General features: G+C 38.7%; 1 long non-coding RNA gene across 2 annotated transcripts in view; it reads right to left on the reverse strand.

Annotated features, from left to right (window-relative positions):
• Positions 1 to 6,491: 6,491 nt before the first annotated feature.
• Positions 6,492 to 15,124, reverse strand: part of LOC144216616 (uncharacterized) — a 33,548-nt gene continuing 24,915 nt past the window's right edge. For both annotated transcript variants that reach the window (XR_013330700.1, XR_013330699.1), the window contains exon 2: positions 6,492 to 6,764. This is a non-coding gene — a long non-coding RNA (uncharacterized LOC144216616). The remainder of the gene's footprint in view (positions 6,765 to 15,124) is intronic.

Consider the following 15,124-nt stretch of genomic DNA (forward strand, 5'->3'; position numbering starts at 1 on the left):
CTCCTCTCTCTCTTCCTAATCCTGGGGATGAAGAGGGAAACTGGGTGGAGGGGCCGCACGTTACTCCTCACCAGCGCCTTACTGCTAATAAACTGCAGGTCCACCCCATCTACTGCCCCGCTCCGGGTCCCTCTACAGTTGGGTCCCGCGTTTGAAAAGTGACAATGTGCCTTACAGAACAAACAAAATCCAAACCCAGGATTCCGAGGGACCTGATATTGCTGTCATCCTCACTCAGCCCCCACCCTCATCCCCGCCCCCACCCCCCCATCTCCGTCTGTTTGCACAGACTACCCTCAACACAATGATTCAATTACATTAGGCAACATTTATATCTCTGAGTTGCTATGGCAATCACATTCCCATTAAAAAAAAAATGTAGAGGGACCTCCCAAGGGAATAAAATGAAGACTGTAAAAGACTCAGCATCTGGGGGCATATCTGGTGGGTTTGTGTGAGAATAAAGAAAATGGTACAACTGAGTTATATGAGAGCAAATTGTGTCCCACCAAGACTGTTGAGATTAGGACTACAATTTGAATAACTCTGAAAGGGATTAAGAAGCCTGTCTTTCTGGCATGCTCTATTCTTTCCCGTCCATTCCATTCTGGGTTGACAGCCTTCTTCCTGAGTCTTGGAGGAAAGGTTGAAAGAACATCGCATTTGGTCATCCATTTTATTGCGTTTATGGATGAAACACTGTGTATGTACAGATGTATTAAACCAATTAGATTTAGGTTTGCTGCTCAAACGGCTTACTGTCTGGAGAAGATTAAAAATATATATACAGAATTAAATATGAAACAAGGAAAAAGGCGCGTGCTGTAAGCAATACCGATTATAAAACCATGAGATTAAAAATGGAAAATGTCTAGGGCACCTGGGTGGCTCAGTTGGTTAAGCATCCGTCTCTTGATTTTGGCTCGGGCCACGATCTCACAGTTAGTGGGACTGAGCCCCAAGCTGGGACAGCACCACTGAGCCTGCTTGGGATTCTCTCTTCCTTGCTCTGCCCCTCCCCCACTCTCTTGCGCCTGCACCCATGCCCACTCTCCCTCAAAATAAACTTAAAAAAATATTGAAAGTGTCTAATTTTCCATGTGTATCTTTGAATGTTTGCAAAGGAATATTCTCTTCCCTTCCAAATCCGTGGACAAATAATCCATCTTCTATTACAGTAATATCACTACCTGTGTGACTGGGAGTAGTTTCTTCCTCTCCTTGGGGAGTTGGTCTCTTCATCTATAAAAGATTATAAACTAGATGATCAGTTAAGATTCCAGTTCCAATGATAGGATGAATAAAAAAGTGACTTCCATGCTTGGTAACCCAAGGTACATTAGCAAGAAGTTAAAGTGATCAGGTTTATTAAGACTGCATTAACTCTGGATTAATCTCTGATATATAGCTTATAAATATGTTTATTTTATTCGAATTCTTGTGAACAAAGCCACCCTCCATGATGACATTTATTACTGAATAATGGGCTTCTGAATTTGTGATATTGCTTCTGGAAGTCCTTTTCTGAAACTGTAGCAACCGATGAATGTTTCTTTTGTTTCTTCCTCCTGTGATGCTTCATATAAGCTCCTGCTTGTATCACAGGGAGAAGACGAATAACCTCTAATGCTGTTTTCAGAGAACTTTAATGCTATGTACATTGTATGAGACCATAAAAAAGAGAAAGTATTTAGTAACTGGAAACTATTGGCATCCCAGGGTAGGCTTTATAATGAGAAATACAAATACTGTTTGGCTTTTTATGCCTATACCCACTTTTACCACTACATTGTAATCTCTGAAAACAGGACCTGTGGAGTCTTAGAATACTTCAGTCTTTAAAGGATTATAGGAGTAGCTGAAATTCTCTAAGGGACTCTGTATGTTATTTTGGTAAAAAAAAAAAAAAAATTTAAAAGACAGTCACTATTTCCACAGCCAGATGAATCGAGGCCTCAAATATTGGCAGGTCACTTCAGAGCTCACTCTCTGGGAAAAAAAAAATCTCTGAGTGACATCAGCATAAGCTATGCACCATGTGGCTGCCTTGATAAGAGTTTCATTTCTCTGAGTCTTGAGAACATTTTTATGATTAATGGAAGAAAGAATATTATCCAATATTAACAATTCTTTCCCAATTCTATGTTCTAAAAATTATTGATGATAATGAAAAATCCTCTTTCTCTAAATTAATTAAACATTGAATGTCTAGAGTGTAAAAAAGAAAGCACTGGAGATCTGACAGGTATATTTATACCAAGATAAATATAATAAATCATTTTCTTAAAGATATGTACTAAAGTGTGGAAGGCATATCCAGATAGTATGTAGCATCTTAAAGAGAAGGATTGGTGGGCCATGTAGGGTTGAAGGAGAATCATACTGAACAAGGGTCTAAGGAAGTTTGGCTAGCTTTAAAATTTTGAACTGGATTATTACTTTTAAACATTGTCTCAGCATCAGAGTTTAGGTTTTTTAGTTCTACCAAGGTGTTGGGTCAGAAGAACAGAAATTAGAAGTCATGCGCAGTTTTGCATTCTCAGAAAGTTTGTGTGAATCCTCATGGCTCATATATATGGTTGAGTACATTGTCATTGATTGAGAACCTTTATTTTTGGCCAACACTTCACCATGTTTTCCTGACCTTTTCAATCTACTGGTTTCAGAGCTTTAACATGAGTTTTCCTTGGGCCTGGGGAAAATTCTGAGAATAACTGCTGAGGATGAGCTCAGTGGTGGGAATTCTGAGGACAGGATGATGAGGACATTGCACACGTGTTTGCATTGCACACGTGTTTGGAATAAAGTAGCTTGACCTAGAAATCCAAACTGCAATGGTGCAAGGCTGTAGTGCACTTCAGTGTGAGTTGATCCTTTATCATATCCTAGTCTAGAATATTCATGACCAGTTACTCTGTGTTCTCCACCCACTATGCTGATTTATCCCCTCTGCCTTAACTGTATGCTGCCCGCCCCTTATGAGAAAGGTGCTATGAAGGTGACCCCCCAGCTTCTTCTCCGAAGGAAAAACACCAATTCCTGCAGCAGGATGCCCGGCATCCCCAGCTGATCTGTCTTCTGGGAAGGTGTCCAAATATTTCTTTGAAAGTTTCTCATGCATCCCATTTAAAGAATATATACTGTCATCTGGGTCACATACTGGAATCCACCATAGAGCAGCCAGCCAGTTACTGACATTTGTCCCTTTCCTATCCATAAAAAGGAAGTGACTTCTAAGAATATATTTGCAAGTGAAGCCAGGCTGAAAGCCTAGAATTAAAGCAGAGCTGGTACTCCTCAGAGCTCCTGCAAAGTGGTCTTAAAAAGCCCTGATGAGTTCTGCTTCCTGGGATCCCTACTATGATTCAATATGTGATCCATGAACCATGTTGAAATCTGAGCAGAAGTTATCCTGGTGTGTCGTTAAAGTGGCTGGTTCCTCATAATAAACCCTTCCATTTATTCGGTTGGGAGTAACCCAAGTCTAACACCAGTCACACCCTGATCTCTCCCCTTACTGACCCCTCCGCAGCTGTGTGTACGTGTGTGTATGCATGCAGGCACGTGCATTTCTTGGCCTAACATTGGGTCGTCTGTTAATTATAATATACATTGAGCACTGGACTTTAAGGGTAGGAACTGATATAGTTCTGTGGTTTATTAAGAATTAAAAAAAATACTTGTAAAGGAACAGGATTCAGAACATTTTAGAGCTGGAGAAGAAAGAGATATGTGCCAGAAAGAGCACCGGACTTGGAGGTTTGGGTTCTATTGGTGGCTCATATGCTCATGTGACGTAGGTCAGACCCCTAACAGTCTAGGGAGGAGTTTCTATACAAGGTGTTTAATATATCTATCCTAGACTATACAGGAAAAGAAGCCTCAGACTTCATTTCACTCACTCATTTATCATCCAACAAACATTTATTCTATGCAAAATACTGTACTGGCTTCTGGGGATACACTGGTCCATATGATGGATGTGGCTTTTGTCTTCCTGAGATCTACAGTCTCCCAGCCTTCCTCCAGAGAATGTTAAGCTGGATGTGATAAACCAACGAGGACTAACTAACCAAACTCCAGTTTGGCCCCACAACAACCTCCTCTTTGGCTTTGTCTCCTGAATCCTACACATCTAAGTGCAAACACGCTTTCCAATTACCTGCTTATTCTTCTACTGACTTATCTCAGCAAACTTCTTTGCATCCAATTCACTCTCTCCACCAAACTACAATAGTTTTTGGAGCATGTAAAAGCAAAAGGACACTTGAGAAGTGTAAAGTTTTTAAAAAAAAAAAAATAGAGGCAAGTATGTAGTCAAATATGTGAGCAAACATGGGCCCTGGTAGAATCTCCTAACATAGCGTATTGACATGGCTCAGAGCCTATGGCTCAAATACACACTATAATAGCTGAATATAACTTGGCTACCTTATGAAAAAGGAGAGCAAAATAACAAATCAGACGTTCTTTTTTTCATTACAAAACTGAGGGGCCAAGGTAGTCGGGCTTACTCTGGTAGAGGGGAGGGTGGGTTAATGTAGGAAAAACTTCTCAGAGAAATTGAGACTGATGAGTGACTTAAAGAACTCAGGGCTTCAAAGGAAGCCTGTTGCTTTAGTGAGTAGAACAGTTTCTGGTGGCTGACAAAGGCCTGTGTAGGTGGAGGAGTTACACAGAGTTTGAATACAAGTAGAAATGAGAGGGAAGCATCCTGAAGGATGAAAACAGGTATACAGGTGGGTGGAAATTTTACAATCTTATCTTTATCTTTGAGTGAACTTGACTGTCAAACAAAATTCCTGGACTTCTTTATCAATTCAATAGACAGATATAATATTTTGCTCCTCAGGGTCTTCCAGGACAAAAAGATGTGTGCATTCTGAGTAAATAACAATCATAATGCAAATAGTTTCTATTCATAAATTACTTTAGAGTTCACCTAATGTATTATAGTCATTTCTAAACAATATGCTTTTACCTCTATCCTCTGTATACCTAATAGTGCTATCATCTATTCGCAATCCTTAGCCTTGCTGAGTTACTCTGCTAAACCTCCGACAGCCCAGCCATCATTCAGAGGCCCAGTGGGTTGAAACTGACAATGGCTTAACTGCAGATCCCTAGCATCCTCTGGAGGAAGACCAAAAGACTGTGGACCTCAGGAGGACGAGGGCCCAATCCATCACATGTCCTAGTGCATCTCCAGAAACTGGTACAGTGTTTTGCACATAGTAGGCACAGAATAAATATTTGTCAAATGATAAATGAATAAACGCAATAAAGAACAGTCTGAGATTTCCGAATTGCACATATGCTCTATTCTGTACATTTCAGGGTCATCTCAGGATTGAACCCCTAGCTCTGTTCCCTTCACATCTCACAGTTTAACATGTTCTTACCTGACTGAAGATTCAACAAATTTAAAGACTGGGATGTAGAAGTGCAACGGAATACATGGGGATGATTTGAGCAGACAAGTGAATACTATACAAGTGGCAACATTTGTCGAAGTTAGCTGAAATTGCTCATTACAAGACCCCTTATATTCTCATGGCTGTGGATGTCTGCAGTTCCTCTTTCTTGGTATCATATACATCCACATTGGCACTGGGCCATTTTTTCTAACGAGTATTTTGTGGCTTTGAAATGTCATAATATCTTGAGATTTCCTTGATAATTTTTGACCAGAGGATTGGCTTTGGAGATGCCAGAAACCATAATGATTAGCATAAAAGACAGCATACTCTAGATATACGACTCATGGAAAAACATGAGTCAGCAAACGATGACTACCTTTACAAATAGCTACCTAAATTTAGCATAGTGGCTAAAAGCATGGATTCCATAGCAAGGATTCAAATGTTGGTTGGCTTTGCCCTTATGAGCTCTTTGAGTTTTGTTATTATTCAATTTCTCTGTGCCTTAGTTTTCTACTTAAAAAATGTGTTGTGATAAGGATTAAATGAATGATGTGGTAGAATAATTCCAGAAACATATTAACTTACCTCTTATCATGATCTTTGGCAAGTCACTGACCCATTCTGAGCTAAGAGTTTCCATGCACAAAATGAGAGGTCTTGAGTACATTATCCCTAAGGCCCTGAATCTATTGTTTTCAAATAAGACAGCTAGTCTCTGTGTTTTTCTACATACATCTGTGTGGTTCAAGATGGGGAAGTGAGTGATTAGTTACTAAATGCTTTCCTTGATTGATGCAAGAAGAGGTTATTGGCTGATTGGGCCAAGCTTCTTCACTATTTTCTAAATTCTTTGAGAGTAAGAAGTATATTGTTTCTTCTTTGGTATCCCAAGTCCTACCATGGTACCTGGGGATAATGGGTTCTCAGTAAACTGCTAATGTATGTGGAATAAATGTCCTTGTGTCTTATGTTCCCAGATGTGTGGGAATCAGAAAGGATGGGAACTGTTTTGTGAGCCTTTTCCCGTTTTTTAACACTACTTACACAAAATATGCAAAACCATGACTATATCATGAATATCTTTACTGGAGATGTGCATAGTGCAAGGATTCAATTGATTAGTTTTTGATAGCAGATACTGATTTGAGTTCAGAAGTCCTGGATTTTAGAAATAGGATATGACAGACGTATTTTGCTGTTTCAAGTACATATTTGGCGTTATGGCACTAAGGATGATACGATATGATTAGCACTCTAATTTCTTTGCCTTCTGTTTCTGGTCTTTCTTCAGAGCATTTGTATCTATACATTTGCACAAGTTTTTGTGTTCTTTCTCATTCGCTGTAAATAAAAAGAGAGGGACAGCATTAATTAAATTATCAATGTTAATATTTTTCTTTTTTTTAAATGTTTTATTTATTTCTAAGAGAGAGAGAGAAAGACAGACAGCCACCCAGCCAGCATGAGCAGGGGAGGGTCAGAGAGAAAGGGAGACACAGAATCTGAAACAGGTTCCAGGCTCTGAGCTAGCTGTCAGCACAGAGCCCGACGCAGGGCTTGAACTCACAAACCGTGAGATCATGACCTGAGCCGAAGTCAGACACTTAACCAACTGAGCCACCCAGGTGCCCCAGATTATCAATGTTAAGAAAGCAAAAAGACAACCCAGAGAATGGTAGAAGATATTTGTAAATCATATATCTGATAAGGGACTTGTAAAAAATACAAACAACAAAAACAAAACCCACCCCAATTTTAAAATGGGCAAAATATCTGAATTGACATTTCTCAAAAAAAAGATATATGAATGAATAATAAGCAAATGAAAAGATACTCAACATTATGAGTCATTAGAAAAATGCAAATGAAACCACAAGGAGATACTGCATTCATCACATTAGAATGATTAAAATAAAAAAACAGTGATAAGTCTCAGTGAGGATGTGGAGATCCTGGGACTCTTGTAGCGTTGCTGATGGGATGTAAACCTTGGACGATAGCCTGACAGCATCTCAAAATAGTGAACATAGAATAACAGCAATTCTACTCTGAGGAATATCCACCACACTAAAAACGATACATGGATGTTCATAGCTACATTATTCGTAATAACCGAAAGGGAGAAGGAGCCCAAATGTCCATCAATTGATGAATGGATAAAGAAATTGTGGGCGCAGTTCTTTTTGTGTACAAACCCAACTGACTCATGCCAGCAGGAATAAAGTTGCTTCCTGGAAAGAAAAAATAATAAAAGAAATTGGTATATCCATATAATTGAAAATATCTTAGCCATAAACAATAATGAAGTATTGCTACGTGCTACAACATAGATGAACCCTTGGAAGCATGCCCAGTGAAAGGAACCAGTCACAAAAGACCACATATCATATGATTCCATTTATACGAAATATCCAGAATACACAAATCCATACACACAAAAGTAGTGCGTCGGGGGTTGGGGGAGAAGGGACAGAAAGCAACCGCTAATGGGTATAGGGTTTATTTTGGGGGTGATCAAATGCCTTAATATTAGATAGTGATAATGACTACACAACTCTGTGCATACTACTAAATGACACTGAATTGTACACCTTGAAAAGGTGAATTTTGTGGTGAACCTCAATGTAATTGCTATTAAACAAAATCAATGTCTTCTAAATACATCCAATTGCAATAACCATAGGATAAAATTTCAGGCTTTGGTGGAATTTTTTTTAAACCTGTACTTTGCCATATAATGATCTCCTAGAGAGCTAAGCCTGTCAAGTGATTTCTGTTTTGTTTTGTTTTGTTTTCAACTGAAGAAATAAACTGAAATTGTGTTTGTATAATGCCAAAATTACTGATTAAGAAGAAGAAAAGCAATTTGGTTATTTTGGTTTTGTAAAATTTAAACTTTTTACCTTCTAGTTTGCAAACTATCAGGTGTGTTAATTTTTTTTAAATAAAACGTATAAAAGAATGAATTCTGCATCAAGTACTCCCCAAACTGTGCATTTGGACTTATAACAAATGCTGGCTAGGGCTTAAAAATGATACAGAATGTTTTATGTATATATATATATTTAACCCAGTCTGACAATCTCTGCCTTCAATTGAATTATTTAGTCAATTCAGATTTGTTATTAATATAGTTGGATATACTTGCCACGTTGTTTTCCATATGCTTCAAGTCTTGTTTATTTCTCCTTTACTGCTTACTTTTTCATTCACTGAATATTTCCTAATGTTGCATCTTAATTTCTTTAATGATTTTATTGCTACATATTTAGTTATTCCCTTAGTATTTGCTTTAGGGCTTACCATATACATCTTAATGTATTAAAAACAACTCAGATATATATTAACAATTCCAGTGAGATGTAGAAGCATCATTCCCATATAGATCTATTCTCTGTGCTATGTTATTGTGGTATCATTATATAATAACATACATTATATATATACATACATATGTATATATACATATATTTAATATATACAAGTTATAAACCCAATAATACATTGTTATAATTATTACTTTTATGTCTTATAAAGAAGCTGAGAGAAGAAAGAACAAATATATAATTCATAGCTTCTGTTATATTAACCATCTTATTTATCACTTTAGGTTCTCTATATTTGCTCCTGTGGATTCAAGTTGACATCTTGAGTCAATTCTTAGCCCAATACAGTTTTGTTCCCACCCACCTCCTTGTGGTGTTATGGGCAAATACATTACATTTCTGTATGTTACAGGCCCAACAATACAATTATATACATATTTCTTTATGCTATTTAAATCAGTTAAGAGAAGAATGGATAAGAACTAAGCATTTATTCTCTTACAGTTACATAATTACCTTTACCAGTGTTCTTTGCTTTTTGTGTGTTTGGGTTCAGATTACTTTCTGGGGTTACTTGCTTTCAGCCTGTTGAACTTGATTTAGTACTTCTTGTAAGGCAGATCTGCTAGCAACAGCTTCTCTCAGTTTTCATTTATTCAAATGTGTTTTATTTCACCTTCAATTTTTGAATAACAGTTTTTCTAGACATAGGATTCTGGGTTGACAGTTTTTTAAGTTTGAGGCCTTTGAATATGTTATACTATTGCCTTCAGACATCCATTGTTTCTCATGAGAAGCTGACTCTTAATTAAGAATTTCCTTATAAGTGAGGAATCATTTTTCTCTTACTGTTCTCAAGATTTGCTTTGGCAGTTTTATTCTGATGTATCTATTTATGGATCTCTTTGAGTTTATCTTTCTTATAGCTTGTTGTACTCCCTGGATGTGTAGATTTATATTTTTCAGTGAATTTGGGAAGTTTTCAGCCATTAATTTTTCAAATATTTTTTCTGCTTCTTCTATCTCTGTTCTTCATCTGGTACTGCCATAACATATATTTTGGTGTACTCAATAGCATCTCATATTTCTCTGAAGCTCTGTTTATTTTTCTTCAACCTTTTTTCTCTCTGTTCTTTGGATTGTATAATTTCTATTGATTATTTTTGAGTCCTCTACTCTTGTCTTCTGCCAGTTCAAATTTTCTAGTGAATTTTAAAATTTCAGGTATTGTATATTTTTCAACTCCAGAATTTCCATCTCGTTCTTTTCATAATTTCTCTCTCTTCGTTAATGTTTTCTATATGATGTTACATTGTCATTCACACTTTCCTTCTAAAAACACGGTTCTCTTTAGTTCTCTAAACATTTTTATAATGGCTTCTTTGAAGTCTTTCTGATAAATATGATATCTGGTCTCTCTCTTCATTATTTAAAATTCAAGTTAGTTAACATATAGTGTAGCACTGGTTTCAGGAGTAGAATTTAGCGATTCATCACTTACATATGACACTCAGTGCTCATCCCCACATGCCCTTCTTAATTCCCATCCCCCATTTGTCCCATTCCTCCACCTATCTCCCCTCCAGTCACCCTCAGCTTGTTCTCTATAGAGTGTCTTATGGTTTGCCTCCGTCTTTGTTTTTATTTTATTTTTTCTTCCCTTCCCCTATATTCATCTGCTTTGGTTCTTAAACTGCACATATGAGTGAAATCATAAGATATTTATCTTTCTCTGATTTATTTCACTTAGCATGATACACTCTAGTTCCATCCCTGGTGTGATCACAAAGATTTCATTCTTTGTGATTGTTGAGTAATATTCTATTATATATATACCACATCTTCTCTATTTATTAAACAGTCAATAGACATTTGGCTTCTTTCCATAATTTGGCTATTGTTGATAGTGCTGCTATAGATATTGGGGTGCATGTATCCCCTTTGAATCAGCATTTTTGTATCCCTTGGATAAATACCTAGTAGTGCAATTGCCAGGTCATAGGGTAGTTCTATTTTTCACTTTTTGAGGAAATTCCATACTGTTTTCCAGAGTGGCTGCACCAGTTTGCATTCCCACCAGCAGTGCAAAAATATTCTCCTTTTGGGGCACCTCAGTCCTCAGCTGGTTGAGGACTTTGGTTCAGGTCATGATCTCACGGTTGTGAGTTCCAGCCCCACATTGGGCTCTCTGCTGTCAGCACAGAGCCTGCTTCAAATCCTCTGTCCCTCTCTCTTTCTCTGCCCCTCCCCCACTTGTACTCTCTCTCTCTCTCTCTCTCAAAAGTAAATAAACATTAAAAAAAGAGTATTCTCCTTTCTTTGCATCCTCACCAACACCTGTTGCTTCTTGTTTTGTTAATGTTAGCCATTCTGACAGGTGTGAGGTAGTAGCTCCTTGTGGTTTTGATTTGTATTTCCCTGATGATGGGTGATGTTGAGCATCTTTTCATGTATCTGTTTTCCTGTTTATTTTGTACATCTCAGATGTACATATTTCAGATCACATATTATATTTCAGATCACATATTATAGCAACTTTACATACTGGCTTCATCTCTCCCCTCCTCTGGGGCTTGTTGTTTTTAGCTGGGTTACTGATTAGAGACTGGTTAGATTACTTTAGTGAAGTCTCTTCCCCACCTCTCCCCTCCACCTTGCCACACACACACACACACACATAATGAAGCCTCTGATGTTGTTCCTCAGGGGTCCATCCTTGGATATGCTCACAGTCACTCTGGGAAGACAGTCGTATTGGGAGGGCTCTCTGCCTGGTTACCTGCCCATGCAGCTCCACTAGTTGCTGGATGATTGCTGTATTATTTGTAATAATACTCAGGGGAATAAATGGCCTCACCCACTAGTATAATCAAATGTGGGCTCTTTGAAAGGGATAGTTCTTGGGGCGCCTGGGTGGCTTAGTCAGTTAAGCGTCCGACTTTCGCGACTTTCGCTTAGGTCATGATCTCGCGGTTCGTGGGTTTGAGCCCCTCGTCGGGCTCTGTGCTGACTGCCAGCTCACAGCCTGGAGCCTGTTTCAGTCTGTGACTCCCTCTCTCTCTGACCCTCCCCTGCTCACGCTGTCTCTCTCTCTCCTAGAAATAAATAAAAACATTAAAAAAAGAAAAGAAAAGAAAGGGATAGTTCTTGACATCAGTGTTTGAGGTTTATTCAGACTTGAGGAAAGCTCTTCCAACTGTTTCTTTGCTTATTTTTCTCCAGCAACTCTTTGGTTCACTGTATAGCTTATATCTTGCATGAATCTCAATCTCCTCCCAATTGCCTTTCACCAAAACCTCTACTGTTTTTGAAAGCACCCTCAGGCTTGAACTTCATATCCTGTTGCACATGAGTTGGTTTCTTCGGGGAGAGATCTTGAGCTTTCTGCTCTATGGCCTGCTTTTACTCCCTGGCAAGATTTTTGAGCCGCAACTTTGGTGCCGATGGAAGAAACACCTTCTCCCTAAGGGAAATCCCAGCTTAAAGAACTGAGAACTCAGTGGCTGTAGGGGCAATAGACCCAGGTGTCCCTGGCTCGTCTTCTGTGGCATGGTTCCCCTGCCGTATGAGCTGAGGCAAGGGCAATCGGGACCTCAGTGTTCTACTGTACCCAAGGTAGAGACTTGATCTCATGAATGGGAGCTGGTGGAAGAATGGAGTCCCCTCCTCTTGGCTGCGCTTGCCCAGACTGTTGCCTCAGCAATTAGTAGTTAGGAGTAGCAACCAGTAGTTAGTAATTAATGCTGGTGTCTTATCCCTCCCAGGAAAATAGCTCTCCAATTAGAAGCTGGGGGAATTCAGAGCCTTGTGTCCTTGACCGTACTAGTCTGGAGTGGAGTTCTTGTCTCATGGAGCTGGAAGTAAGAAGGGAGGGTATGGATTTTGGTTCAAATACCACAGGCTCTTGCAGTTTTATGGAGTTTTAGTAAATATTCTTGAGTAAATGTTTCCACATTTGCTGTATGCCCATAGGACCATTTCCATTTTTGTATGCCCACCGAGTTAAGCATTTTTAAATGGTTATTTTAAAAATAATTTCATTAGTTATGCTGAGGAGTGACTCTGAGTTGTACGCTGTCTTGCCAGAAGTGGAACCAAGAAAGGGAAACTCTGATCCAGTATAGATTAATGTTGTCTTTAGCTGAGTGCTTGAAATATCTTTGGTTGCTAGTGGAAGGCTTAAGATCTATTTGTAATAATAATAACAATTGCTTAGACTAGTATTTCAGAAGCAAAGCTTAAAGTGGAAATTCCTGTAGGTGGTTTGTTGAGGGAGTCCTCTTAGAAGGAAGCATTTAGAAGAAGTGGTAACATGGGGGTACATAAGTTCCCAGGCATCTCTTGAGGGAGATGCTGGGACCCTATACCAGCATTTAGAGAAGAAAGCATTTAGAGAAGTGGTGACATGGGGGTATGTAAGTCCCCAGGCATCTCTTGAGGGAGATGCTGGGACCCTATACCAGCCAATACCCATTGCAAATAGGGGTGGATACTCTGCCCCAGTAAAGAGATTCAGAGTGCAGTTAAACAGAGGTTGAACTCTTCAGAGTTCAAGAAGTGAGCAAAAGAAAAATGAAAGGAGAATAAAAGAGAGAAAAGAATAAAAAGGCAAAAAAGGAGGGGCATGCATGGGAGTGTCAGGGCAGGAACATCCACTTTCCCAGCGGTCATTCAGGAGTCCAAAGGCCCTTGGCTTTGGCCCAAGCCTTCTGAGGTCAGCTTTGTCAGAACTGCAAAATGTTGAACTCTCTTAGTTAATATCATCGAAGGAGCGAGATGATATGGACTCATTTTCCACTCAATATGCTTACAGTATTTGGTTTAGCAAGGAGTAGAGCTATATCTCTAAAGCAAGAGCCCTGCATGGCAAATATTTTCCTTCAGGTTAATCGGCAGTGGAGACACTTGAAGAGGTATTACATACTTCCCCCCACCCCACCCCCACCAAGACCCATTGTGGTTCAAGTGCTAAATAGGTGCTGTATGAACATCAATTTAAATAGCACTCTGCAGCAATCACTTCAGAAGGAGCTATAGTTCTGTAAATAGAGTACTGCACGCACCTGGTCTCTCTTCAGTAAGTGACCATATGGTATTTCTTAATAAGAAGAAAGTGAAGGAGGTTTGGCAGACTGAACCTACTCATTGTTGGGTTCGATAAACGCTTTCTTCTTTCACTGAAGATGTTTAATGAAGTAGATTATAGATATCATTTCAAAACCTTTGTTTTTAAGATTAGGTGAAAGAGAAATTACCACCCACTAAAAATAAAATTCCACTGAAATGGTAAGTTAGGTATCTGACTAAACCCATGTATGTCAGGAAACATGTAGTGGGGAGCTAGAAATCACTTTCCTTGTCTTGTTCCTTTAAAATACAGCAGCAGGGGCGCCTGGGAGGCCCAGTTGGTTAAGCCTCCTACTCTTGATTTTAGCTCAGGTCATTATCTCATGGTTCATGAGATCGAGCCCCATGTCTGGTTCTGCACTGACAGCCTGGAGCCTGCTTGGGATTCTGTTTCCCTCTTTCTTCCCCTCCCCTATCTCAAAAATAAATAAATAAACATTAAAAAAATAAAATACATTAGCAGATAAGCAACCCTCTCCATAGCACTCATAACTCTAAATGGTGTGCCATTCAAATACCAAAGACATATTTAAAAGTGGTGATTTGAATTATAAGACAGCAACTCTCCTATTCTCCTAAAACAGAAGTTATAATTTCAGACCCAGAAAAATGAGTGCAATCTGACAAGTTAATAACTTCGATAACAAAATCACAAAGACCTCACTGATACATGAATATTGGGGGAGTTATACCAAAGACACTTGGGAGAAATTTATATATATTCAAATGGAATATTTTCTAAACTTTCCTTTAACATATTACCAAGATTGAATCATATTTTGAAGCTCTTGGGTTTCGCATTGTTTAAATTTGTCATGGCAGAATATTTGTTTAGCAGATGGCATTTCAGTGCTTTTTAAGGTTCTAGGAGAACTTAAAACTAAATTGTCCTTAGGAAATGATTCCTTATCTCTACACATTGGAATCAAATCAGAACTCACAGCCGTATTAAACAGAACCTGTGAAGCAATGGTACAAATGATTGATATCTGTTGCTTAATGACCACCACTGATGTTTAGTAGGTCCTTATAAAATCAGAGGGATCCGTCATTCACTATTATATTTATCATTTTGATTTTGTGATGCAACTGGAACAATGGGCAGCAGGTTAAGAGCATAATAATATATTAAGACAGTAATCTATACTTTCCATACATCATTTTTCAGTCTTTCTGTTTTCTCTCAGATGTGTTCCATTGCAGTGAATTTTTATCTTCGAGGTCCCATCAATGCCCACAACTCCAAAG

This window comes from Crocuta crocuta, unplaced genomic scaffold (assembly GCF_008692635.1).
Source record: "Crocuta crocuta isolate KB4526 unplaced genomic scaffold, BGI_CrCroc_1.0 scaffold48, whole genome shotgun sequence".
Classification (NCBI taxonomy): Eukaryota; Metazoa; Chordata; class Mammalia; order Carnivora; family Hyaenidae; genus Crocuta; species Crocuta crocuta.